Source organism: Nycticebus coucang, chromosome 2, assembly GCF_027406575.1.
Source record: "Nycticebus coucang isolate mNycCou1 chromosome 2, mNycCou1.pri, whole genome shotgun sequence".
In the NCBI taxonomy this organism is placed as follows: domain Eukaryota; kingdom Metazoa; phylum Chordata; class Mammalia; order Primates; family Lorisidae; genus Nycticebus; species Nycticebus coucang.
Window position 1 is genome coordinate 99,824,653 of NC_069781.1, and position 26,754 is coordinate 99,851,406.

The following is a 26,754-nucleotide window of genomic DNA, read 5'->3' on the forward strand; positions in this document are numbered from 1 at the left end:
GGACCCCCACACACACACTTCTCTGTAGAACTGCTCGAAGAGAACGGCTCAGAGTCACGGAAACAAAGTGCTGTGCCAGGCAGCAGCTCCGTGCCACTGTAACCGATTGTATTATTTTGTTAAATACTCCTATAAATATTTAAGAGGTGTACACATATGTAATATACGAAGGAAGGATATAAAGTAGTATGATCTGGGCATCTCCATTCCTGCCCCAGAGTGGAGAGGCCACGGTTGGGCCCCTCCCAACGTTTGTACATTGGTCTCTGTGCCACAACCAAGTTTAACTTAGTCTTAAATTTCAGCATATGTTGCTGCTGCTTAAATATTGTATAATTTACCTGTATAATTCTATGCAAATATTGCTTATGTAATAGGATTATTTTGTAAAGGTTTCTGTTTAAAATATTTTAAATTTGCATATCACAACCCTGTGGTAGTATGAAATGTTACCGTTAACTTTCAAACACGCTATGCGTGGTAATTTTTTTGTTGTTTAATGAGCAGATATGAAGAAAGCACGTTAATCTTGGTGGCTTCTCTAGGTATAAGCTGTGTGCCATTCTTTTGTTGGCTGAGTGGGCATGTGTGTGATTTCGAATGTACTGTATTATAATTTGGGGGGTTTTAGGGTTTTTTTTTTTTCTGTCTTCTCCGTTTTATTTCTTTTCACTGTCTATAACCCTGAGTGGATGCTGACCTAGCCAGGATACCTTTATTGCTTTGTGCTAGTCAAGGGCTGGCCCTGCATCTCTGCCTCATCCTCTCAAATCTACCTAGAAATAGCCAGACTTGCAGCATGGTCCACAGCATCTCTTAAGATCAATGTGGGCTTCCAGACGCCCCAACTTATGCTTCAGAGGAAATGTTCTTTCACATGGATTGTTGTGATGGGATGTTGGGACCTTAGGGTATAGAGCTAGCATCTGTTCATCTTTATTGGTGTTACAAGATTAGGTAACATGCCTACGGGTGAGCCTTAGCTAGGCCTTGCTAGTGTACTCTAAAAAGCGTGCAGTGTTGTAAACAACACATATGACAACCACCCTCCAAATCCCAATTTAAGATTGTATTGCAGAATGTTTTGGAGAGGATGGCCATGCTATCAGGTGGAAAACCTGTTGTGTTAGTTCTGGGCTCACAGTAAACACAGAGGTGATGTTTTGAGTCTCTGCAATTTAAAGTTCCTCTCCTAAATTGAACATCTGGTTGGGGCTTTTGGATCTGTTTGCATCTTTAAAAATAGTGAGCATCGGGGCGGTGCCTGTGGCTCGATTGGTAAGGTGCCGGCCCCATATACCGAGGGTGGCAGGTTCAAACCCAGCCCCGGCTGAACTGCAACCAAAAAATAGCCGGGTGTTGTGGCGGGCGCCTGTAGTCCCAGCTACTCGGGAGGCTGAGGCAAGAGAATCGCTTAAGCCCAGGAGTTGGAGGTTGCTGTGAGCTGTGATGCCACAGCACTTTACCGAGGGCCATAAAGTGAGACTCTGTCTCTACAAAAAAAAAAAAAAAATTGTTAGCATCCATTACGAGGCTGCATGCAGAGTGCAAAGAGCCAGCCTCAGGATTCTTTGCTATGTGTCAGTGTTACACGTGCACACCTCCTAAATCCAAACATCATCTCCCTCATCTCCCATCATTCATGTTCTTGCAATGCAGCATTTATCAAAAAGCAGGAAGGTGCTAATTGTATACACCATACTCAAGGATGTGTATGGAGACAGATCTCCCACCCAACCCTATTTCTTAAAGGTTCGCATCTGTATGGTTCTGTTCGCTTGCTCTGAGGTTTGGGCTCCCTCACCTTTTAGTCAGAGGCCAACAAATGTTGAGGAAGCACTTGGTGTACAGTTCTCCTTCCAATGAACACCAGCATCTTATTTATAGACAAGTCAAAGGAGAGGGCCAAGTCCCCACAGGGCTGAAGCCTAAGCTACTGTGAGGAGCACATGGGTGGCAGTTCTCATCATTCACTCTTGCATCCCATGGGAGTCTTGATAGAAAGGCAGTGGGCCCCAGTAGTACCAGCAGTATAGTGACCTCAGACACTAAAACTTGCTTCAAAACTGTAAGAAATGGGAAGCCATCTGTGGCTGTCAGGTGTGCGCGTGGGTGCGTGTGTGTGTGTGTGTGTGTGTGTGTGTGTGTGAGAGAGAGAGAGAGAATCTGCCAGGGACCCCACCACTGTCTCGGTGCCTCTCTGTCAGTCACACTGCCTGCCTACATTAACACCCAGCTCTGCTCAGAAAATTTATGTCCCTCGTTGAAGAGAGAGATTATTCTGACGTCAGCTTCCTTCCGGCTCTCCGTGCGCCTTGTGCCCTTGCTCCTTTCCTGAGCCCGGCTCATGGTCCCCCAGAGCCTGTGCAGCTCTGGCTTCTGCACAGGGTAGAACTTTCTCCCACAGTCACATTGGCAAAGGGAGGACTCAGGGGCTGGCAGATGATTGGAATTTTTTTCGCTACCCCCCTCCTTTTTTTTAAATAGTTTTGTCTGTCTTGTTTGTTCATTTGGATGTTTTAATTTTTTAAGAAAAACTTTGCTGATATTTATAATTTTGTATCATAAGAATGTTTTCCTACAGTATTTGTCATGCCAGTTTATAACAAAAAATGCAGGGATTTTCTTTCTATTGGAAACACTATTACAGCTATGTTTTACTTTTGAACAGAATTTTTATTTGTATAGAGTGCTTACTAATGTTAAATAGTTCAGAGTATATAACATTTACATTAAGGACTCATGGTAGGTTTTAGTATAAGGAGATTAAAGGAAATATTCAAACTGGGTCTCATTGTCTGCCAGTTTTGGTGGAAATGAGTTTGTGTCATTTCAATTACAAAGATAAAAGTATGCCATATAATTTATTTATATGAAAATTTATTTTTGTAGTGTACATAGTAGTCATCAAGTCTTTTGACAGAAGTATATTTTTAAAGAATTTATATGTGAGAAATCCATAATGTCTGGAACTTCGCTGAGACAAGAGTGGGGCACACTTTTCATTGTAAATTTCAGCAAGGAAAAGAAAACGTTTAACAGTGTTAAGAGAGTGAGAGCGAGTGAATATTCATGCAATTGTGAAATGTTTATTAGTTACCATTTGTGACCTAGTGTGGTTCTCATTTTAAACCTTGGAAGGTGAAAATGTACAAACTCTCTAAATATTAATGTTCAAACACTGATAGAAATTCTAACATGAATAAAATATAATATAACTTGTTGGTTATGTCTTTGTTTATAGAATGTTTTTTCTTTAAAATACTTGATAAAGGCAGTGTTTCAGATCATCAACTCCACTGTCTCATCTTGCAAACCTTGTCAAACACTCATTTTCTCGTCCTACTTGATGAAGGCAGTTTTTATTTTCTGACACCAAAAAAGTTGCTGAATTACCCTTTAAAATTATCTCTTCTGGGCAGCGCCTGTGGCTCAGTGAGCGGGGCACCGGCCCTTTGTACCGAGGGTGGTGGGCTCAAGCCCGGCCCTGGCCGAACTGCAACAAAAAAGTAGCCGGGTGTTGTGGCGGGCGCCTGTAGTCCCAGCTGCTTAGTAGGCTGAGGCAAGAGAATCGCGTAAGCCCAAAAGCTGGAGAGTGCTGCGAGCTGTGACGCTACGGCACTCTACCGAGGGCAACAAGGTGAGACTCTGTCCCTAAAAAAAAAAATATGTATATATATATATATATATATATATATTATCTTTTCTGTCATCTCTTAACATACTTACTCTTCTCATATGATGCCTAATAATTAGAGGGAACATAAAGCCAAATTCAGAAATTATTATAATCAGTATCACTGATAACATGGGAGTAATTGAATCTAATACAGAATAATTTTTGAGTGTTTATTGACATGCAATGATTTCATCATATAGTCATAGAGAAAAATACAACCAGAAATATACCTATTTTGCCACTGTAAGCAAGAAGTAGTAGGGAAGAACTTGAGACTAAAATTGCTGTAAGTATGGGTGAGTCCTGGGAGAGTGAGCAAACTATGGTCTACGGGCCACATCCTGTTTTGTTACACATTTAACAGAAGATAGTCATGCCCATTCATGCACATAACTGTCTGTGACTGGTTTCCTGCTCCAACAGCAACTGAATGGTTTCAACACAGACTGTATGGTCTGCTGCAGCTAAAATATTTACTACTATATAAAACCAGCGCATGGTACCCCATGATTGCATTAATGTACACAGCTATGATTTAATAAAAAATAATAAGAAAAATAAATAAAATATTTACTACTATCTGGCCCTTAAGAAGCTTGCCATTCTAAAGACAGGGTAGCATAGGCTGGGCATGGTGGCTCATGGCTGTAATCCTAGCAGGAGGATCACCTGAGCTCAGGAGTTCATAACCAGCCTGACCAACAGGGAGATACCGTATCTGCTAGAATTAGAAAAAATTAGCCAAATGTGGCGGTGGGCGCCTATAATCCCCTCTACTTGGGAGGCTGATGCAGGAAGATTGCTGAAGCCCAAAAGCTTGAGGTGGTTGTGAGCCAGGGTGATCCCAGGGCACTCTAGCCTGGAGCAACAGAGTGAGACTGTCTCAAAAAAAAAAAAAAAAGGGTAGCATAGGCCATAGGCCAGTGCTACTCAAGTGTGGTCAGTGAATCAGCCTGCCTTGGAAGCTTCAGCACCACCCCAGAGCTACTAAATCAGACTCTGGGAGTGAGGCCCAGGAATCTGTGCTTTAACGAGCAGTCCTGGTGATTCTGATGCACCAGAGAAGGCAATCCCTAAATTTCTTCCAGCCGAATGTGGCTATGGTTCTATAATTTGACTCTGATCCGGGCTATCCAGCCAACACAGGCCAGATCTGGAAACAACATAGAGATCCCGACAACTCTGTGTGGTCTTTCCACAAAAACACATGTTCCTCTGTGGGAAAGAGTTGAGACCTATGAACTTTGGGTCTGTGTCTGGGAGTCCAGGGAGAGTATTTCACTTTTTAGAGCTCTGCCCCAGCTGTGAGGAAGGACCTCAGCAGAAGGCGTGGGCTCCTAGCCTAACCGGGAGGTAGGTCCACAGGCCGGGCCCTGCTTTCCCCTTCCCACCATAATGGTTTCCTGCCCTCCAGGTGACTTCAGCCTCACTTGGCCAAGTTATTTGAAACCTTGGAGCCCCTGTGTCCTCATCTATAAGTTAAAGAAAAATGTCCCATTCAAACTTCTAAAGGTCGACAGTAATGATGGCCGTGAAGTGGAGTCAGCTGAGTGAGAACCAGAACAACCTCATCCCAGGGTCCCCATCTGAGCTCTAGTTTAATCCCACTCTACCCCTTAGAATTCCCCATCTCTGAGTCCTGGTGAGGTGGCTCAGGCTGTAATCCTAGCCTGGGAGGCCAAGGTGGGTGGATTGCTTGAGCTCAGGAGTTCAAGACCAGCCTGTGCAAGAGAGACCTCCATCTCTAATAAACACAGAAAAACTAGGATATAGTAGCAGGTGGCTGTAGACCCAGCTACTCATAGGCTGAGGCAGGAGGATCTCTTGAACCCAAGATTTTGAGGTTGCTGTGAGCTGTGATGCCATAGCACTCTATCCAGGGCAACAGAGTAAGACTGTCTAAAAAAAAAAAAAAAAAATTCCCTATCTCTAAAATGACAAGGTAGTCACCAGGGGGAGATTTTATGCTAACTGAGTTCCTCTTTGGAGGCATTTGAGATAATACGGAAAAGTCTGACCAAGGAATAAGATGTTCAGGTAACACGATATCTTGCTTAATAAATGCTTTACCTGGGAAAAATAATAATAAAGTGTTAAGCATGGTTTTTATGCCTTGCAACCTCATCTTCCTCCCTCCTGGTATTTAGTCACCTGCCTGTGTTCCCTTAAGTGGGAAATTTCTCACATAAGGCTAAACTGGTTCATTTAGGTCATGAGAAATATGTACTCCCTAACTCTGAGCATGGAAATATTAATTGCATTAATTGGAAATCAAATTGGGAAACTTTTTTTGAGACATGCTTTCCACCACCAAAATGACCATTCCTTACCAATTTCTGTATTCCTTACAAATGACATACAGCTAATGAAACTAACTTGGTTTTTAGTAATGTTGGCCTAGGGAGAAGTTTTCAATCAGATATACGTCCCCAAATCAGCCATATTTACTCAGAACTTAGGTAAACATAAGCGCCCCCCCCCCTTTTTTGGCACCACAGATGTATTTAACAGCTTCAAGAAAGCTGTGTCCAGCTCAATTTCAGGAGGCAACATGTTGATGTAAAGGCAGGTGTTTCATTTTTGGTAACTGACCTCCCAAAAGGAGAAGTGGAGATGGTCTATTAATCATCCAAAAAGGATATTTGCCAAGTTTTAATTACTTTTAATGAAGGCTGCACATAACGAGAACATGCCTCAGACATGCAGCTGTTTAATCCTTTGTCATAGTGGGGGGCATGTTGGGTACCATTTTCTGCCTAGGTTCCCTGCCAGGAGATTATAACTTCTGTCATCAGAGGATCTTGAAGAGTTATTCTGGCCTGGGGTAGACCTCAGGAAGTGCACACAACAGAGATGACCCAAAGCAAACCTACCATAGCCAAAGCATGTACTTTCTACATGGCGGAGTGTTTTTATTATTACTGATTCACGCCTCTGTAGGACTTCGCTTTCGTGGGTCAAAGGAAACAAGGTTCCTCAGATGAGTTGCTATAGAAGGAGCCACCTTTATCAAGATAGTATTGCCCTGAGAATGACTCAGACCCCACTAAGTAGTGTTATCTGGAGGAGGCAGATAATTTGTCAGACACAAGACAATTTAGTCCCTGTAGCACAGACATTTGAGTCCTTTCTACAGTTGACCTTTCAACAACACTGGTTTGCTACTGCACAGGGCCACTTACATATGGATTTTCTGCCCCTGCCACCCCCCACACAACAGGACCAGCCCCTCCTCTTTTTCCTCCTCCTCTGTCTACTCAATGTGAAGTAAGGATGAAGAACATTATGAAGATCCACTTCTACTCAATGAATAGTAAATAAATTTTGTCTTCCTTATAATTTTCTTAGTAACATTCTATTTTCTCTAGCTTAGTTTATTATAAAAATACGGTATTTTGTATAATGCATATACAAAATATGTGTTAATAAACTGCTTATGTTATTGGTAAGGCTTCTAGTCAACAGTAGGCTATATATAGAGTTAAGTTTTTCAAGAGTCAAAGTTATAAATGAATTAGTGCCCCTAATTCACATTGTTTAAGGGTCAACTGTACATACATTCCATTTTCCTAGAGAGTGTTATCTTAAGTCATCTTCCTCCTATCCACAGGACTTGAGGTTGAGGGCATAGGAGTATGATGTAAGCTCACAACAAGTTGAAGAAAATAAAGTCAAATAAGAGTTTATAAGAAATCAAGCACAGGAGGCTGGGCAAGGGACTTGAAGAGAAAATCCTCTGAAGAAGACAGGCACACGGCCTACAGACATATGAAAAAATGCTCATCATTGGGTGGCGCCTGTGGCTTAAGGAGTAGGGTGCCGGTTCCATATGCCAGAGGTGGCGGGTTCAAACCCAGCCCCGGCCAAAAACCACAAAAAAAAAAAAAAAAAGAAAGAAAGAAGAAATGCTCATCATCTTTAATCATCAGAGAAATGCAAATCAAAACTACTTTGAGATTAGTAAGATTAGCCCATATCACAAAATCCCAAGACCAGAGATGTTGGCGTGGATGTAGAGAAAAGGGAAAGCTTCTATACTTCTGGTGGAAATGCAAATTAATACATTCCTTTTGGAAAGATGTTTGGAGAACACTTAGAGATCTAAAAATAGATATGCCATTCAATCCTATAATTCCTCTACTAGGTATATGCCCAGAAGACGAAAAATCACATCATAACAAAGGTATTTGTACCAGAATGTTTATTGCAGCCCAATTCATAATTGCTAAATCATGGAAAAAGCCCAAGTGCCCATCGATCCACGAATGGATTAATAAATTGTGGTATATGTACACCATGGAATATTACGCAGCCTTAAAGAAAGATGGAGACTTTACCTCTTCCATGTTTACATGGATGGAGCTGGAACATATTTTTCTTAGTAAAGTATCTCAAGAATGGAAGAAAAATTATCCAATGTACTCAGCCCTACTATGAAACTAATTTATGGCTTTCATATGAAAGCTATAACCCAGTTATAACCTAAGCATACGGGGAAGAGGGAGAGGAGGAAGGGGGGAGAATGGGTGGAGGGAGGGTGATTGGTGGGATTACACGTATGGTGCATCATACAAGGGTACATGTGAAACTTAGTAAATGTAGAATATAAATGTCTTAACACAATAACTAAGAAAATGCCAGGAAGCCTATGTTAACTAGTGTGATGAAAATGTGTCAAACGGTATATAATACCAGTGTATGGTGCCCCATCATCGCAATAATGTACACAGCTATGATTTAATAAAAAAAAAAAAAAAGAAATCAAGCACAGGAAATGCCTCGGTAAACAGCACTATCTTTCCACACAATGGACAACAGGAGGGGGTGGTGAATAATAACCTGTTTAATTCTTATAAAGAAAAAAATCCTATAGTTAGAGGAGGAATTGATGAGCAAGTTCTAACTGGTGAGTTATTATATAATAATGAGGATTGCAGCATTAAGGCTAAATCAAGATGCCAAAAGAATCCTCTCTGTAATTACTAAGTTCAATCAACAGCTGTGGTAGGTGAACTCATGTTCAGAGTCTCTTTTGCAGCAAAAGGAGAAGCAAGCTGGGGCAGGAATGGAGAGCAGCACAAGGCTCTCTGCTGTGGATGAAGTGACAGAGAACTGTGTCAGAGAGAACTGATTCAGATATCCAGAAAGTGAGGCTGAAACTGTGGGAAAGAACAGTGCCACCAAAACCAAGAAAAGGCTATTAAAATAAGGGAAGAGATATGGAAAAAAAATAGAGCACCATGGTGCCAAGAGATGCTCAAAGACCTTCTCCTTCAGAAAACCCGTGGGCTGCAAGAGCAGTTGCCACAAAAGCAGTTGTCCATGTACTGTGATGGTGCTGAAGTGTCCATAGGCACACTGGCCCTTCTTTTAATTCTTTTCATTTTCCCACACAGTTCTCACTTACCTGGCATCATGGAAGGTCATCATGAATCATAGAAGGTTTAGAGCCGTAAGAGACTTTGGCCATCTCATACCTGGGAAACCTGGAGAAGTGACATGACGTCCCCAGCATCAGCAAACGGTTGAGTCACATTTAGAACCTGGATCTCTGGAGTCCCATCTGATGTTCTCTTTTTTTTTAATTTTTTTTTTTTTTTTGTAGAGACAGAGTCTCACTTTACTGCCCTCAGTAGAGTGCCATGACGTCACAGGACTCACATCAACCTCCAGCTCTTGGGCTTCCACGATTCTCCTGCCTCAGCCTCCCAAGCAGCTGGGACTATAGGCGCCCGCCACAACGCCCGGCTATTTTTTTGTTGCAGTTCAGCCGGGACTGGGTTTGAACCCGCCACCCTTGGTATATAAGGGGCTGGTGCCCTTATTCTCTTTTATTGTCATTTTCCCCCCATTTGTTTCATGTTGTGACTTTCGAAGGTCTGGGTGACTGCTGTCTACACCACTACTATAGGCAAAAAGGTTTCTGAGCCTCCCAGACATATTGTCACACACATAGTGTCTGTTTGCACTAAAGGCAAACAGCTGCAGCCGAGGAAGCAATTATCGAATTTCTGAATTATCCTTCTGACTACACTTAAGTTCCGAAAGCTATTTGACTAAAATGTTCCTCTTTAATTAGAAGCAATTAATATGTGAAACTAGGTTTGCATTTCACAAGACAGTTGGCATTTCACGATTGAAATCACATAGTTCATTTACTAATGGTCTCCAACCGTCTGTAATCATAGGGTACACACAATTAAGGTGGGATTTTCAAAGTGTAAGTACAGAAGGAAGCCAGAGTTTATGAATTACACTTCCGCTGCTGAGAACATAGCCCAGTATCCACTTTGGGCTGTAAAACATATCATTCACGTAGACGCTTGCCCAAACACACCCATTGTGTGTAATCAGTCCTGACCTGTCAACTTTGACCCCTTCTGAATTTCCTCTCTCCTCTCATCCCCTCTCACCCCTCCAGTCCTTCACCCCCAGAACCGATAGAGATCAACCTATAAAGATGCTGATGGTTGAGCCCTATTCCGGGTGGCAGTGATTCAGAGGACACATGATGACACCATCCCTTGCTCAGTATGTGTCAGGCCTGGGTCAGCTCATTGAATAAACCCAGTAAGACATTGACAGAGACTTGAACCGAGCAGGTGAAGAGTGCTAATGTGCAGGGGAAATAGAAGAGATGAGGAAGCGATGGTGGCAGTGCATGAGCATGAGAACGAAGCAGCAGGAAAATAAGGAATGATGGAGGTGAATTAAGAATGATGACAGGCCGGGTGCGGTGGCTCACGTCGGTAATCATAGCACTCTGGGAGGCCGAGGTGGGTGGATCGCCTGAGCTCACAAGTTCAAGACCAGCCTGAGTAAGAGCGAGACCTATCTCTAAAAAATAGCTGAGTGTGTGGTGGGAGTCTATAGTCCCCAGCTACTCAGGAGGCTGAGGCAAGAGAATCACTTGAGCCCAAGAGTTTGAGGTTGCTGTGAAATATGATGGTATGGCACTCTACCGGGATGACAAAGTGAGACTGTCTCAAAAAATAAATAAACAAATAAAATAAAAACGGTGCCTTTGGCTGGGCAATGGCTCACACCTGTAACCCTAGCACTTTGGAGGCTGAGGCAGGAGGATCGCTTAAGACCAGAAGTTTGAGATCAGCTTCAGCAACAGACTGAGACTGACCCTATCTCTACAAAAAACAGAAAAACTAGCCAAGTACCATGGCTCATGCTTATAGTCCCAGCTACCCAGGAGACTGAGGCAGGAAGATTGTTTGAGCCCAGGAACTGGAGGTTTTTGCACGCTGCAAAGACACCACAGCAGTCCACCCTGGGCAACAGAGCAAGACTCTATATTGGGTTGGGGCGGGGGGAGCACTGCCTTTGTTTTATTAATTGATTTTTTTCCTGCTATATTCCTTTCATTTTCCAAAATCACAGCATGATAAATGTATTTAGAGCAGAGGTCTATAAACTATGGCCCACAAGCCACATCTGGACCAAGATTTGTTTTTGTAAATAAAAAACGTTCATCGTCAGTGAAAAAGCAGATAACCAATAAAAGCAGTTTATCTTTATATAAAAGTAGAGGCAAAAGCCAGAGAGGGTGTACATTTGCATTGTATTATTATATTCTTCATGCAAATAGCAGTTAATATTATTAATTGATATTAATCATATATTATTGAATAATTATGTATTATTAGTTATATGTTATTGCATCATATGATTATTATTGGGGATTTATATTTTACGTGTATTTGTATTTTTAATTAATCAAAAGCAATCTTTATCCACGAGGCACTTTTTAAAAAAGAGATGTTAGGATTCTCTTTTCAGCCTTGATTTCTCTCCTCTTTCCCACCTTACTCCCTGTCCCCCCCCCCACTCCCAGTCAGTCCTCTTTTTCCTCTTTTCCCCCTCAAACTGACATTTTTTTTTTTTAAGACAGCCGTTTTCTGGGGGATTTCTTAACCATCGTCCAGGAAACGTCCCAGGAGCAAGGTGCCCCGGGAGCGTCGCACAGCTTCAGGGAGACTCGGACGAGCTCCGTGAGAACCCAGGGCGGCCCGAGCCCGGAGCCCGGAGCCCCGAGGTGCGCGGAGGCAGGACCGGCCCGGGCTTCGCCGTCGTACAAAGGGGCCGCTGCACATGGCAGGCAGGCGAGCAGATGCCAGCAGACAGCTTTTGTGAGTCCCTTCATGTTAATTAACTTTTGTGAGAACCTTCATGTTAATTAACTTTGCTCGAGCTTTCCCTAGACTTGAAAGCTCTGGAGTGGTTTGTTTTTGTAAAATGCTTTGACTCCAGGGAGAGCCGCTTCAAGGGGGAAAAAAGGAGAAACAAAAAGAAAGAAAGGGAAAATTTTTAAGTGGGGCTTTGTTTACCAGGAAATTTTCTCCCTTGGCTCCGTCTCTCCCCTCCCCCCACGAGTATGGACTCAACCATCAGAGAGAATTTTAATGGCCTTTCTCTTGCCCTAAAAACTAAACCAGAAGCAGACCTCCAGGGCAGTGCGAGCTGGCTGGGCCTCACCCAGGGAGACAGGTGTGTGCCTGTGCGTGTGCGCGCCTGCTTGGGCGCCTGTGTTTTAAAGGAAGCAAATTCAAAGTCTGAAGAGCCCTGGCCTCATTTATTCCAAGCTTGAGAAAAATGAAGCTAGACTTGTGGGAGACCAGTTCTATCAGTTAACGGGCTCATTCGTAGAGTCTCATGACCCCGGGTGAGATAGACGTGGCGGTTCCCTGTGTTTCTGAGACTGGACTGGTTGTTAAAGTTTAACCAAAGCCAAGTGAAAAAGACCAAGTGCTGGAAAGTGGAAAATCTATTCCGTTATCTAGTTAGTTATAAAGCCTACACAGTATCCAACCACTGACTAACCTTTTCTTCCTCTAACATTTTATTACAAAAATGTTCAAACATGCAGCAAAAGTTCAAAGAATTGTGCAGTTAACACCGATCTACCCACTACCTGGATTCTGCAATTAACCACTTAGCTATGTTTGCTTTTGTCACACATGTAACCATTATCTATCTCTCATGCCTGTCTATCAAGTCAGCTTATGTTTTAAGCATTTCTTTCTTTCTTTGAGACAGAATTTTACTATGTCACCCTCCAGTAGAGTGCCGTAACGTCACAGCTCACAGCAAACTCTTGGGCTTAAACAATTCTCTCACCTCAGCCTCCCAAGTAGCTGGGACTACAGGTGCCCGCCACAACGCCTGGCTATTTTTTGTTGTTGTTGTAGTTGTCATTGTTGTTTAGCAGGCCTGGGCCAGATATGAACCCTCCAGCCTGGGGTGTGTGTAGCCGGCGCCCTAAACACTGAGCTAGGGGAGATGAGCCTGTTTTAAGCATTTTGGAGTTGCTAACAAGGGTACACTTCTCTGAAACACTTGAGCATGCCATCTATTAAGCAGAGTTCAATATTTGTTTATGGCCAGTGGATTTTTAAAGGTATAATGTACATACAGTAGAATGCACATATCTTAAGTGGAACTTCAATGGGTTTTAACCAATGTATACAATTTGCTGCTTCTCTTTTTCTTTTGAAATAATTTTCAAACTTATCAAAAAGTGGCAAGAATAATACACAGATCTTTTTTGCTCTTTACAGAGATGCCTTTTTAAAGCAGTTCTAACTTGCATACATCATGTACCTTTATGTCTTAATCATGTGTATTTTCTAAAAAAGGATATTCTCTGAATTTACAAAATTTGATTTGGATACACTTTTACTAAAACTACAGTCCATATTCCAATTTTGACAACTGTCCAATAATTTCCTTTATGGCATTTCCCCCTCCAATACAGCTTCTAGTCCTCTGTGAATTATGATTTTAGCTTTACCAAGTGTCTTTTATCTTATTTAATGCTTTCTGGCTTAAATTCTACATTGTCTTTAATCACCATAACTATCCCTGAATTCTTATGGTTTCCATTAGCCTGGTAAATTTTTGTCCATCTCTTTACTTTTACTCTTTTAAAATCACTGTATTCTAGATGTTTCTTTTGATCACAGCTTTGATTTGGGTTTTGCTACTATATAAACCAACTTGAAAATCTTTTCATAAATAGATGAGTTAAGCCTACTCACATCGAATAACATGACATATGTTTGGTCTCCACTGTGTCATATTATTTTATGGTATAATTATAACATATATTCTATTGTATTTACTGTACTTTTCTTGTCATCCATATTAATTTTTAAAGTTTCATTTGGTATTTAAGAATTTTTTGTTCTAGTTATCATTTCTGTATTCATATATTTTATAGTTTCTCCAACTACCATTTTTTTCTTACTTAACCTTTTACAACCTAATGCATCATCAGTGTCTTCTGACTCCCACATATTACAACAAGCAATGATCTTATTTTCCTTTCTGCTTTTCCTTGTTCCTATCTTTTCCCATTTTTAGTTGTATTCTTTCTACTCTATTAGGACTCATCACATTTGTGTGTTTTCTACCCACCTTCTCGCCCTTGTTTTACTCCTGTATCTACAATAAAACATCCACTGTTGATGTTTTCTCTATTATTACGTAGTTGATGAAATTCCTTGTTTAGGAAGGCCACTGGCACAGTACTCCATGAATTGGATGCCTGAAACAGAGACAAAATCCTCAACTACCACTTTCTTTCCTTGGGTTTCATGAAAATGCTGCCTCACTTTACCTTGCTTTTTTTGTGGCTCATGAGAAGTTTGATGCCATTCCTCATTTTCTTACCTATAAGTAACTGAATCTTGTTGCTTGAAGGTTCTGAGGATCTCTTTCCTTTCTCATTAAAGTCTAATCATTTTACTATGAAATGTCTTGGAGATAATTGTCTCCTGTCAATTTTCCCATTTATACAGTAGCCTTACTCTATATGTAGACTGAAATATTCTTTAATTTTCAGAAAATTCTCTTGGAATATAAATTTAGATATAGTTATGTTGAGAGAGAGAGAGTTGGAATATGGACTGTAGTTTTAGTAAAAGTGTATCCAAATCAAATTTTGAAATTCAGAGAATATCCTTTTTTAGAAAATGCACATGATTAAGACATAAAGGTACATGATGTATGCAAGTTAGATATGTACATATATACAGGGTGGATATACATTTTGTGCGTAATTTAAAATAGTGGTAACTTTAAATTGCATAAGAACTTTATGTCCACCTGTGTATATATATATATATTTTTTTTTTTTTTGCTTCTTTCGGGAAGACAATTATACGTTGGACCTTCTCTGTCTGCCTTCTCTTTCAGCCACTTTCTTTCTGACTCTTTTAACTTCTTTATCTCATTTTAGTACTCTTGGTAGTTTGCCTGTTTTTCTTCAATGTTCCTTATTAAATTTTTATTGAACTTTATTCTCCATTGGGACTTATACTTTATTCTTCATTTCTGAAAAATTCTGTCTTTTTCTTCAATACCTTTTTCAAGTTTAATGAATTCATGGTGGGTTTCTTCTGATTTTGTGTTCATTTTTGTGGTTTGTAAAAATTATGATACTACTTCACTTTATATGGAATCAGAAAAAATTTTGAATAGCCAAGACATTACTCAGAAATAAAAGCAAATCAGGAGGAATCGTCACCAGACTTCAGACTATACTGTAAATCTGTAGTGATCAAAACAGCATAGTACTGGCACAAAAATAGAGAAGCAGATGTATGGAACAGAATAGAGAACCAAGAGATGAACCCAGATACTTATTATGATTTGATCTTTGATAAGCCTATCAAAAACATAAATGGGGGAAAGATTCCCTATTTACCAAATGGTGCTGGGTGAATTGGCTGGCTACTTGTAGAAGACTGAAACTGGACCCACACCTTTCATCATTACAAAAATTGACTCTCACTGGATAAAAGATTTAAACTTAAGACATGAAACTATAAAGATTCTTGGAGAGAGTACAGGGGAAACACTTGAAGAAATTGGCCTGGGAGAATATTTTATGAGAAGGACCCCCACCCTCACCCCCCGGGCAATTGAAGCAACACCAAATATACATTACTGGGATCTGATCAAACTAAAAAGCTTCTGCACAGCCAAGAACACAGTAAGTAAAGCAAGCAGACAGCCCTCAGAATGGGATAAAATATTTGCAGGTTATATTTCTGACAAAGGTTTGATAACCAGAATCCACAGAGAACTCAAACTTATTGATAAGAAAAAAAAAAAAGTGTTCCCATTTCATTGGGGGCAAGAGACTTGAACAGAAGCTTCTCGGCAGAAGACAGGAGTGTGGCCTACAGTCACATGAAAAAATGCTCATCTTTTCTTATCTTTAATTATCAGAGAAATGCAAATCAAAACCAGTTTGAGATATCATCTAACTCCAGTAAGAGTGGCTCACATAAGAAAATCCCAAAACTACAGATGTTTGCGAGGATGTGGAGAAAAGGGAACACTTCTGCACTCCTGGTGGGAATGCAAGCTAATACGTCTCTTCTGGAAAGAAGTTTGGAGAACACTTAGGGGAACTAAAAGTAGACCTGCTGTTCGATCCTGCAATTCCTCTATAGGTATGTCTCCAGAAGACCAAAAATCACTTTACAACAAAGACATTGGCACAAGAATGTTTATTGCAGCCCAATTCATAATTGCCAAGTCATGGAAGCAGCCCAAGTGCCCATCGACCCACGAATGGATTAACAAATTGTGGTATATGTACACCCTGGAATATTATGCAGCCATAAAAAAAGACAGAGACTTTTATGTTTACAGACATAAAAGACACCTCTTTTATGTTTACATGGATGGAGCTGGAACATTTTCTTCTTAGTAAAATATCTCAAGAATGGAAAAAAATACCCAATGTACTCAATACTATTATGAAATCAATATATAATCACCCACAATTTCATAAGAAAGATATAACACAATTATAGCCCAGAAAGAAGGAGAGAAGGGGAGGGCAAGGGTGGGGTAGAGAGGTGGATGGGTGGTGGGAGGGCAATCAGTGGACCTCACCTACTGTGCATATTGTAAGGGTACATGTCAAATATATTAATAGTAGACTATAAATGTCTAAACACAACAAATAAGTGAGGTGAACACTATGTTAACCAGTTTGATGTAAACATTCCAAATGGTATATAAAATCAGCACATTGTACCCCACAAATGCAGTAATGTACACAAGTTATGATCTAATAAAAAAGAAAAATTATGATACTAAGATTTTTTAAAATACTCTCTATATTTGGGTTAACGTACTGAATTCAGGTGGTGCCCATGGCTCAGTGGGTGGGGCACTGGCCACATGCTCTGAGGCTGGTGGGTCTGAACCCAGCCCGAGCCTGCTAAAACAACAATGACAACTGCAACAACAACAACAAAATAGCCAGCATTGTGGTTGACGCCTGTAGTCCCAGCTACTTGGGAGGCTGAGGGAAGAGAATCGCTTAAGTTCATGAGTCTGAGGTTGCTGTGAGCTGTGATGCCACAGCACTGTACCCAGGGCAACAGCTTGAGACTCTTTTCTCAAAAAAAGAAAAAAAAAGATAACTTAATTCAGTTTGGAGGGTACGTTAAGTTTTCTTCTGCTTTGTGAATGATTTGGGGGAACAGTTTTCATCAGTCAAATGTTACAACTAAATTTTCTGTTTTCTTCTTACAGTTGCTTTATAGGAAATCAGATCGATTTTTATTTTCTTATTTTGGGGTATTTTGTGGGCAGAATTCCTAGTTTAGGGGTGTCTTCTTATGCCAATTTATGGAGGTACAACTTTTTTAGTGGATGAAATTGTTGGTATTTGTGGTGGTTCTGGTAAATGTTTAACAATCAGATCACTAGGAAAAAATACATAGCCTGATTGGTAGCATTTTCTGGGTTCTGCGACATATATACTTCTCCTATGGCTGATTTTAAGCTACCAATGAGGTTATCATTGAACATGGGAAGAGAAGATGATAAGTCCACATGAACCATCATGTTTATTACACATCTATATCCCTTTTGCTTTTGCATCATCTTTGGTTTTTCCATCTTATTTCCTTCTTGTCTTTCACGGTACCATCTTCAAGGACACAACTCTTTCCGTCTGTTTTAACACTGTAACTTTCAGTGCTGCTCATTTTAAGTCCCTCTGCTATAGCTGATTCTTTGATCTACCAAGTCCCAGACATATTCAGTACTTTGACTCTTACTATTGAACTTTTCTCGGGTAAATTTGCTTACATTTCATCTGTACCTCCTAACTCCCTTTTTTTTTTTTTTTTCCGGTTTTTGGCGGGGGCCAGGTTTGAACCCACCACCTCCAGTATATGGGGCCAGTGCCCTATTCCTCTGAGCCACAGGCACCGCCCCCGTTTCTTATTTTTTATGGGTCTCTTAAGACTTCAGCATCCACCGGCTTGCAGTACTGGTAAGACTCTCCTGGGATTGCGTACTTAGTTCTCTATTTACAGGTTATTTGAAGACCGTTGTATTTTCTAGCTACTAATAAAGCTGAAGGCATAAGTCATGTGTAGTTCTATTGACATTCATTGGTGATTATATACTTGTGGAGCAGATGTATAAGAATACAGAGAGAGGTTTGGATTTAGGCAGCCACTAGTATCATTTTTATTATCTAATTTATTGCTGCAATTTCATGTTGACACAGGTTGTAGGTGAACTTTTCACTTTACCCTACTTCACATGAGACCTAGTCCTTTAGGCTGTCTGTGTGCTCCAGTCAGTAAAGCATGGCTTTAATATCTAGTCAGATCGACGAATACAGTGAGTGGTAAATGTCCTACCTACAATTCTGAGTCAGTGGGATTGGCGTCTCAGGCAGCTCTCAGCCTGACCTCAACGTATTCCAATCAGGCAGAAATGCTTGACCGTGGGTGGTAGTAGTAGAGAGAGGGAGGGGAACTTGTCAAAATAATAGCAATTTGAATCTGTTTTTAATTTTGGTGTACAATAGAGTAGGGCAAGTATTCCATTAAAAGTTATTCAAGGTCCCTATGGCTCTCAGCATTCACAACTGCATTTAATGCTCAATTGTTACTTGATCTTCTCCCAATATATCTTGCATATAAAGATTTACCCATCTTTGTGTTTACTGCAGTGCCTCGCACTGATCCATGGTTAAAGTTATTGATTTATTCATTTGATTTGATTTTTATTTTATATTGCAAAAACTTCTTTTGAGTGCCAACACAGTCATAAAGTCATTGACTCAGCAAAGCATAGACTACTACATGCAAAGCTTATTTTTTTATTCTTTGTAGAAGTGGGGTCTTGCTATTACCCAGGCTGGTCTCAAACTTCTACTCTCAATGCCCCTGCTTTGGCCTCCCAAAGTGCTAAGATTAGAAAATCCAATTTATTGTTTGCATCTGTATCTTTTGTCTGTAACTTCAGATTTTTGATTCAGACATTGAAGCAACTCACTATTTTTATGTATCTCTTTCATTGCATTGGTAAAACACCCAAATTTGAATTTCATTTTCATTTTTCTGCTTTGATGCATCATTAGCATAGCCAGTTTCACAGCCCCAGAGTAAAATTCCACTTTTTTGTTTTTTTTTTTTTGGTTGAGACAGAGTCCCACCCTATGCCCTGAGCAGAGTGCAATGGTGTCATAGCTCACTGCAGCCTCAGACTCAGACTGTGGGCATCCTGACACCTCAGCCTCCAGAAGCCACTGGGATTACAGGTGCCCAGCTGGGTTTTTCTTTTTCTTTTTTTGTTTTTTGCAGTTTTTGGCCGGGGCTGGGTTTGAACCTGCCACCTCCAGCATATGGGGCCATCTCCTACTCCTTTGAGCCACAGGCGCCACCCGTTTTTCATTTTTTGAATGACTCGAGGTCTCACTCTCACTCAGGCAAGTCTCCAACTCCTGAGCTCAAGCAATTCTCCCGCCTTAGCCTCCCACAGTTTGAAGATTACAAGCATGAGCCACCACACCCAGGAAATTCCACTTTCTATTTGACTTAAAATGGAATATTCTTCATGAATTACATAAACACTGACAGAATTTTGAAGTCCATTTTCTTAATTTCTTTTTAAGAATTTGTTTTAAAGTTTACTATATTGTTTTAAGATAAATATACCTGCAGAAAGACTACAATATTTTTAAAGACTTTAATCTGAGATTGCCTTCTAGTAATGGAAAAAAAATTAGGCTTCAAACTCACTGAACCTAGAGTAGGGTGGTTTGGTGAGGTCATGTCCCAGATGGAAATTCTGAAACTGAAAGAGGGTAACACAAATCAGATGTTCATCCAGAGGATGTTTAAATGTACATATATGTAAATACATCCTCTGGGTTGTCAACAATATAATTTTCTTGCAGAGATTTTCTTACACAGCATGATACAGACCAGTCTTGGTAAACAGGCTGCGTTGAAGCAATCTATCATGCTTGCTCCTTAGATCTGGTCATTTTTCTTTACTCATGATGTATTTGCCAACATACCCCCTTCATTACACATGCCACTACACACTCTTATTATGCAGCTCCAGCTTCCTTAACTGACTGGGTGAGGGAGACCTTGTTTGAGTTCCTGGCTTCATTGTAGTGGAGAAAGGCTTCACTACCTCTCCTCTTAAATACACAGCTACAAAGCAGCCTTGATTGGGTTATATAAAAGTTTATAAAGAAGCAAGATGATTCAAGCTGAAAAGTGTCCAATGGTTATTGAGATTATGGATGCTTTTAATCTTTTTAATATTTCACTATTTTTTCAGTGCGTGTGTATTACTTTTTTCAAAACCGTATGATCAAAGTTTATTTTAAACACACACACACACTCGGGCAGCTCCTGTGGCTCAGCGGGTAGGGCGCCGGTCCCATATGCCGGAGGTGGCGGGTTCAAACCCAGCCCCGGCCAAAAAAAAAAAAAAAAAAAAACACACACACACTCAAAAGGAAATATACCAAAATGATACAAGTTGGAGTGGTTTTTATATTCTTCCTATTTTTTTATGCATTGTCTAAATACTATTTTTCTAAAAAGAACAATATATACCCAAACTCCTATGAACTACCCATAAAAGTATTTTCTTTATGAAAATTAACAAGCATTATAAAGTGGTCTTTAAAACTCTGATCTCTTAGCATCTCGATTCCCAGTGTTTTCATACTCTGTCATGTAACACTTCTCGATAAATGTAAAGATTTAATTTAAGACCTTTCAACCTAAGCCAGGTGCAGTGGCTCATGCCTGTAATCCCCGCAGTCTGGGAGGCCAAGGTGGGCAGATGGCCTTAGGTCACAAGTTCCAGACCAGCCTGAGCTAGAGTGAGACCCCACCTCTAAAAATAGCCAGGTGTTGGGGCTGGTGCCTGTAATCCCAACTATTGGGAAGCCGAGGCAAGAGAATTGCTTGAACCCAAGAGTTGGACGTTACTGTGAGCTATGATGCCAAAGCACTCTACTGGGGATGACAAAGTGAGATTCTGTCTCAAAAAAAAAAAAAAAGACCTTTCAACCATCATGACTTTTAATATTTTCAATGCTCCTCACTATTCTCTATACTTCTCTGAGGCTCCTAGAAAGCAAGGCTTTTTCTCCTCCTCTCCAAAACGTACACACAAACGTACACCACACACTTATATACCACACAACACACACACACGTTCATTCACCACAGTGGCGATCTCTGGCTTAGCAGAAATGATTTCGTGCATTCACTTATTATATTTTCTGATTTTCTTCAGCGTACCAATATTACTTCTAGTCTTGCTACGGTGCCCAAACAGGTATCAAACTTCAGGCCTCAAGTGATCCGCTCACCTTGCCCTCCCAAAGTGGTGGATCACAGGAGGGAGCCATGGCCATGTCACAGGCTTGTTTGTTTAACAGTAACCTAAACATCGAAATAACTGCCTCATAGACAAATACATCAAATGTTGTTTTATATTCTTTTTTTTTTTTTTTTATTGTTGGGGATTCATTGAGGGTACAATAAGCCATGTTACACTGATTGCAATTGTTAGGTAAAGTCCCTCTTGCAATCATGTCTTGTGTTTTATATTCTTACCAACACTTGGCATTATTTAAAGTTTCCAGTTCTGAGGGAATAAGGGATAAAACCTTTTTCTTTTTCTTTTTGAGACAGAGTCTTACTATGTCACCCTCGATAGAGTGCGTTGGCGTCACATCTCACAACAACCTCAGACTCTTGGGCTCAAGCAATTCTCTTTCCTCAGCCTCCCAAGTAGATGGGACTACAAGCTCCTGCCGCAACGCCTACCTATTTCTTTAAAATGGAGTATCGCACTTGCTCGGGCTGGTCTAAAACCAGTGAGCTTGGGCAATCAACCTGCCTTGGTCTCCCAGAGTGCTAAGATTATAGGCGTGAGCCACCATGCCCGGCTAGGATAAAACCTTTCTGTTGGTGCAGTGGACACTATTCTGGTGATAAGCACACTAAAAGCCCAGACTTATGTACTATACAAGGTATCCATGTAATGAAAACATTTGTACCCTCATAATATTTTGGAAAAACAAAAGGATACAGAAAAAAAAGTTTCCAATTTTGTGTTTCCTGATTATTAATGAGACAGCCATTGGTGTTTTTGTCTAGTCTTGCAAAACCTACATTGTCTTAATTACCACATTTTTAAAAATAATAAATCTTGATATCTAGTAGAGGAGTTTCTCCAACCTTGGTCTAAATCTGCACTGTTAATACAGTAGCGACACACTAGATGTATTTTATGAGCCCTAGAAATATGACTAGTTTTAAACTGTAAAATGACGCCAGATTTTGAAGACTTAGTACCAAAAAAAACGTAAAATATTTGTTGATAATTTTTACATTGATTACATGTTGAAATGATACTTTAAATATTCAAAACTGGGTTAAATATAATATATTATTAAAAGTAATTACAATTGTTTCTTTTTATTTTTTTTTAATGTGGCTACTAGCAAATGTAGAATTGTATACGTGGTTCATATCTTTGGCTCATATTCTATTTTTCTTGGACAGTGCTGTTGTAGAACTCATTGGTTTTTCTATCTCTTCGTCAGTCAAAATAGTAAGTCACATTTTTTCCTACAAATCTTTCCCTTTTATCTAATTTTTCAAATGTATTAGCACAAAGTTTGTAAGAGTCTTCTTTCTTTTTAATAATTTGTAGTGATTTCTCCCTTTTTATAAAATACCTGATTTTGGTTGCTCTGCCCTCCTTTTTTCTTAGTCACGTCAATTATTAATCTTTTTAAAGAACCAACTTGTTGGTCCTCATTTTATACGTTAACTTTGTATTTCACTAATTTCTGCTCCTATATTTCTTCTTTCAATCTTCTTTGTGTTTATTTTGCTGTACTTTTTCTAATTATTGAAATCATATCTGAGTCACTGATTTTCAGACTTTTCCTAGTCTTTTTTTTTTAAGACAGAGTCTCACTTTGTTGCCCCAGGTAGAGTGCTATGGCGTCACAGCTCACAGCAACCTCAAACTCTTGGCCTTAAGCGATTCTCTTGCCTCAGCCTCCCAATTAGCTGGGACTACAGGCACCTGCTACAGCACCTGGCTATTTTTTTTTGTTGTTGCAGTTGTCATTGTTGTTTAGCAGGCCCAGGCAGGGTTTGAACCTGCCAACCCAGGTGTATGTGGGTAGTGCCCTAACCACTGAGCTACGGGCACCCAGCCTCTATATGTCTTAATATGTATTATTTCATTTTAGTTCAGTTTAAATATTTTCCAGTTTTTGTATCTGACCCATAATATATTTAGGAATACCTTTCATTATTTCTAACCAAATGGAAATATTTTTTATTATTTTTATTTAATTATTATTGAATTATTTATTTAAATTCTTTATTTATTAAATTCTTTAATTATTAATTTAACTTTTAATAATTGATTTCTAACTTTTTTTTGAGACAGAGTCTTATTTTCTTGCCACTCTAGTAGAGTGCTGTGGCATCATAGCTCACAGCAACCTCATATTCTTGTGTTCAAGTGGTCCTCTTGCCTCAGCCTTCCAAGTAGCTGGGACTACAAGTGTCTGCTATTTCTTTAGAGATAGGGTTCTCTCTCTTGCTCAGGCTGGTCTCTAACTCGTGAGCTCAAGCAATCCACCACCTCTGCCTCCCAGAGTGCTGGAATTGCAGGCGTGAGCCACTGCACCAGGCCTAACATAATTTTACTGTGTTCAGAAAATATTCCTCTATAAAATTTATTGGGGCTTGTTTTTATGATCCAATATATTCTGAATTTTTGTATGTTCTTTGTTTGCTTGAAAAGATTGTGTGTTCTGCAGTTGTTGGGGACGGGTTTCTCTATGCATCATTTAGTTCCAGTTTTTTTAACCATGCTCAAATCTTCTACCTCAACAATTTTTCTGTCAACTGCTAAGAGAAATGTTTAAAAAGTTCTCCTGTGATTGTGTTTATTTTAGTTGTCAGTTTTCTATTTAAGTATATTGAGGTTATATATTGATATACATGCAAATTTAAAATTATTATTCTTGTGAATCTAGCCTTGTATCATTATGAACTGGCTGTTAAAGAATACATAAGTAATTATGAACAGAATGTGAATAGAATATGGAGGTAAAGGCCACCCTGAAGAGGTTTCATTTGTAAATGAGGAACATATTATTGGATGATGGAAGAAAGGCCATTCTTCTTATAAAGTAGCAAAGAACTTGGTTAAATTGTGTTTGTGTTCTAGTGTTTTTGGAAGGCAGAACTTGTAAGTGGCAAAACTGCATATTTAACTATGGAGATTTTTTTCTTTCTCTCTCGCTTTTTTTCTTCTTTTTTTTTTTTTTTGAGACAGAGTCTCACCTGTTGCCCTGGTAGAGTGCATTATAGCTCACAGCAACCTCAAACTCTTGGGCTCACGTAATTCTTTTGCCTCAGCCTCCTATGTAGCTGAGATTACAAGCATCAGCCACAATTCCTGGCTAGTTTTTTCTATTTTTAGTAGAGATGGGGTCTCGTTCTTGGTCAGGCTGGTCTTGAACTCCTGAACTCAAGCAATCCACCCTCCTAGTTCTCCCAGAGTGTTGGGATTACAGGCATGAGCCACCGCTCCTGGCCTGCTGTGAAGATTTCTAAGCAAAATATTGAAGAAGTGACTTGGTTCTTGACTGCTTATGATAAAATGCAATAAGAGAAACATGACTCAAAGAAGGAATTGTTGAGCAAAAAGGAATCAGAGTTTAAAAGATTTGAAAAATTCTCAGTCTGTTCATACTACAAAAAGTGAGAAAGCATGTTCTGAAGAGAACAGAAGGGTGTGGTGGACCAACCACTTGATAAGAGGATTATGTGGCTGTAAACCATGGACTGAATCATCCATCTCAACAGAAGCCAGGAATAGAGATGGGATTATTCCAGCACAAACAGTGCCAGCTGGGACATGAGGAAGCAGAGAATATGGGATGGAACAAAGGTAGGTTATGAATATATGCTATCCTCCAAGGAAAGGCAGGAAGAACCCCAAAGCAATTTGGATGTCAATGGGGCCACTGCCTTGGCTTCAGTAGGTCAGATAGACTCCAGCTGGAGATCTGGGGGTATGATCCCTGCACGGAGGAGACCTGGGGCACAACCTCTGGCTGGGGCAGGACCCCCACTCCACTGGCTCTGGAAGACAGGGCATTAAGCCAAAGAGGATTATTCTCAAGCCTTAAGATTTTATAGTGTTTGCCTTGCAGTTTGGACTTGTCACCCCTTCCTTCTTTTCTATCAGTATTTATCACTTTTGGAATGGGAACATCTACCCTATGCCTGTCCACCATTGTATTTTGGAAGCACATAAGTTGTTTGGTTTCACAAGACTTTGGACTTTAGACATTGGAGTTGCTGCAGGAATGAATTAAGACTTTTGCAGTGAATGTACAGATGAGCCCCAGTTTACAATTGGGCCATGTCTCTGTTAAACCATGATAGGTAAAAAATATAGTAAGTCAAAAATGCATTAAATACCCTGATACAACCATGGTCCAGTAAAAAAGTCAGAAGTCGAACCATAATAAGTCTAGATGCTCCTTGACTTATGATGGGGTTATATCCTAGTAAACCTACCATAAAATTTTAAAAATCATACGTTGAACCATCATAAGTCAGGGACTATCTGTATTTGGTGTATGAGAACGAGATGAATTTGGGAGAGATCAGAGGTAGAATGCTATGGACTAGATGTACGTGTCCCCTCAAAATTAATATATTGTAACCCTAACTCTTAACATGTTAAGGAAATAAATGTTTGTTAGCCCTCCCCAAGCCCCGGGCCACTGACTAGTACCAGTCCCTTGCCTGTTAGGAACTGGGCTACATAGCATCACTGCCTGTGTGCCAACTCCTGCCCCATTCCCCAGGCCCCGCTCCCATCCCCCAATCTATGGAAAAAGTATCTTCCATGAGACAGGTCCCTTGTGCCAAAAGGGTTTGGTCCCTGGCTTTTTGAGAACAGGACTGCACAGCAGGTGGTGAGCAGCAGGAAGTGGGTGGGGGGTCTAGCTAAGGTTCATCTGTAGCTGCTCCCCATTGTTGGTTTGGGCTCCGCCTCCTATCGCATCCCCTACTTCCTGTTCGTGGAAAAATTGTCTTCCATCCTTGGAGCCAAAATGATTCGGGACAGCTGGTTTAAACCACCCAGTCTATGGTGTTCTTGTTACAGCAGCATGAACTAGCTAAGACAGGCATTCTTTTTTTTTTTTTTTTTAAGAGACAAATTCTCACTTTATTGCCCCTGGTAGAGTGCCGCAGCATCACAGCTCCCAGCAACCTCCAACTTCTGGGGTTTGGGGATTCTCTTGCCTCAGCCTCCCCAGCATCTGGGATTACAGATACCCACCACAACGCCTGGCTATTTTTTGTTGCAGTTTGGCTGGTGCTGGGTTCGAACCCACCACCCTCAGTGTATGGGGCCAGTGCCCTACCCACTGAGCCACAGGCGCTGTCCTAAGACAGGCATTCATACAGTTTTTTGGCACTAAAAGGAACAAATAATATGCAGCAACAAGGGTGGAGGTTAAAAATATTGTACCGAAAAAAGCCAGACTCTTTCCCCACCAATTTTTCTGTATAATTCCATTTATATGAAGTTCTGTAATTGGCAAAACAAATCCAGTTTATGTGATTGAAATCAAATTTATGTGGTTGCTTTTGGGGTGTGGGGCAGGATTAATGGGGTGGGGTACAAGGAAACTCTCTGGCGATAGA